This window comes from Petaurus breviceps, unplaced genomic scaffold (genome assembly GCF_028583685.1).
Source record: "Petaurus breviceps papuanus isolate PSGF00001 unplaced genomic scaffold, PetGlider_PUasm1.0 183, whole genome shotgun sequence".
NCBI lineage: Eukaryota > Metazoa > Chordata > Mammalia > Diprotodontia > Petauridae > Petaurus > Petaurus breviceps.
Window position 1 is genome coordinate 7,696,263 of NW_027185791.1, and position 2,734 is coordinate 7,698,996.

Consider the following 2,734-nt stretch of genomic DNA (forward strand, 5'->3'; position numbering starts at 1 on the left):
CAAAAAGTCAAGAATATCAAGGGAGGGAGAGAAGGGAAGTAAGGTAGCCTTGCAATACCATATTTTGAAGAACTTAGCATCAAAACTATCTAGCACTGGCTAAGAAATAGAATGGTGGATCAGTGGAGTAAGTTGGGCAAACAATACAGAGTAGTCAATCACCATAGTAATCTTCTGTTGGAAAAACCCAAAGACTCCAACTTCTGGGCTAAAAATTCTCTATTAAAAAAAAAACTGCTGAGGAAACTGGAAAATAGTATGGCAGAAACTAGGCAAAGATTCACATCATACACCAAGATAAAGTGAAAATAGGTACACAATTTAGATATAAGGGATGATACTATAAGCAAACTGGGAGAGCAAGGAATAGTTTACCTGTCAGATTTACAGAGAACAGAATTTATGACTAAACAAGAGATAGAGAACATTATGAAATGCACAATGGATAATTTTGATTACATTACATTGAACATTTTTGTACAAAGCCAATAAAACCAAGATTGGAAGGGAAGTAGAAAGCTGGGAAACAACTTTTGCTACTAGTGTCTCTGATAAAGGCCTTATTTCTAAAATATATAGTGAACTGAGTCAAATTTATAAGAATGCAAATCATTCCCCTCTTGAAAAATGGTCAAAGAATATGAATAGACAGTTTTCAGATGAAGAAATCAAAAGATATCTATAATCATATGAAAAAATCCTCTAAATCACTATCAATTAGAGACATGTAAATTAAAACAGCTCTGAGGTACCACCTCACACCTATGATATAACACCAAAAAAAAAAAAGGAAAATGTTGGATATTGGAGACTAAGTGGGTAAATTGGGACACTAATACACTGTTGCTAGAGTTGTGAACTGATCCAACCATTCTGGATAGTAATTTGGAACTATACTATACCTAAAGGGCAACCAAACTGCACAAACCCTTTGATCTAGCAATATCACTACTAGGTATGCATCCCAAAGAAATCACTAAAAAAGGGAAAAAGATGCATATGTATAAATGTGTGTGTGTATATATATATATATGTATATATATATATATATATAAACTTTTATTCATGGTGGAAAAAATATTGGAAATTTAGGGGATGCCCAAATCAGGGGAATTGCTGACCAAGTTGTGGTATATAAACATAATGGAATGCTGTTTTACAATAAGAAATGTTGAACAGCAGATTTCAGAAAAACCTGGAAAGATTTATACAAAATGATGCAAAGTGAAATGAGCAGAACCAGGAAAACATTGTATACAGTATCAACAACATTGTGTAATGATGTTACTACAAATGACTTAGCTCTTCTCAGCAACACAGTGATCCAAGACAAGTACAAAGGACTGAGGAAAGAAAATACTATCCACATCCAGATAAAGAACTGATGGACCCTGAATGAAGACTGAGCATATGTTTTTCAATTACTTTGTTATTTTTCATGGCTTTTATTCTTCTGATCTGTTTCTTCTTTTGGTATTGTGACTTATACGGAACTATGTTTTACGTTATAGCACATGCAAAGCCTATATCGAATCGCCTACCATTTTTGGAAAAGGGAAGGGAAAAGAGAGAGTAAAAAATAAAACTCAATATCTTATAAAAATTAATGCTAAAGCTTTTTTCCAGCCAGAGTCATGGCGGGCATAGAAGAAAAGAAGAAGCTACCATCCACTCCAGAATCCCTTCTGAAAAAAAGAAAGGCTTTTGCAATACTGAAGGCCAAACGTTTGAAGAAGAAGATGGCTATAAAAAAAGCTCCGTAAAATACGGAGAAAAGTTATCTATGAAAAAGCTAAAGCCTACCATAAGGAGTACAGACAGATGTACAGAAGTGAAATCCGGCTGGCTAGAATGGCACACAAAGCTGGCAACTACTATGTACCTGCTGAACCCAAGTTAGCTTTTGTGATCAGAATCAGGGGTATCAATGGTGTTAGCCCAAAGGTCCAAAAAGTATTGCAGCTTCTTCGCCTTCGCCAAATCTTCAATGGCACTTTTGTTAAGCTTAACAAGGCCTCTATTAACATGCTGAGGATTGTGGAACCATACATTGCATGGGGTTATCCAAACCTGAAGTCTGTGAATGACTTGATTTACAAACATGGTTATGGCAAGATCAAGAAACAGAGAATTGCCCTGACAGATAATGCCCTTACTGCAAAATCTCTAGGTAAATATGAAATTATCTGCATGGAGGACTTGATCCATGAGATCTACACTGTTGGCAAGCACTCCAAAGCTGCCAACAACTTCCTGTGGCCCTTCAAATTATCTTCTCCACAAGGCGGAATGAAGAAAAAGACTACACATTTTGTGGAAGGTGGAGATGCTGGTAACAGGGAAGACCAGATCAACAGGCTTATTAGAAGAATGAACTAAAGGTCTCTACACCATGATTATTTTTCTAATGGTCTGTTAATAAAAATGCCTGTGACAGAAAAAAAAATTAATGCTAAAAATCATCTTGATATGTAATTGGGGGAAACACTACTTAAAAAAACTTCACTGATGAAAGGAACCTCTTAAAATGCAGAATTGTGCTTGGGGTGCGGGGGAGGTACAAACATTCACTGAATAAAGTAGTTCTGTAGAAATTACAATTGGTCAAGTGAAAGCTAATGACTCCATGAGACATGAAGAAATAATAAAAACAAAAACAAAAAAATTAAAAATAGAAGAAAATATCAGAAAAACAGGTGACCTAGAAAATAGATCAAGGAGAGATAATTTAAGA

At 35.2% G+C, this 2,734-nt stretch overlaps 1 pseudogene; it reads left to right on the forward strand.

Annotated features, from left to right (window-relative positions):
• The first annotated feature begins 1,622 nt into the window (after window positions 1-1,622).
• Window positions 1,623-2,446, forward strand: LOC138160972 (large ribosomal subunit protein uL30-like; annotated as a pseudogene).
• Window positions 2,447-2,734: the final 288 nt, after the last annotated feature.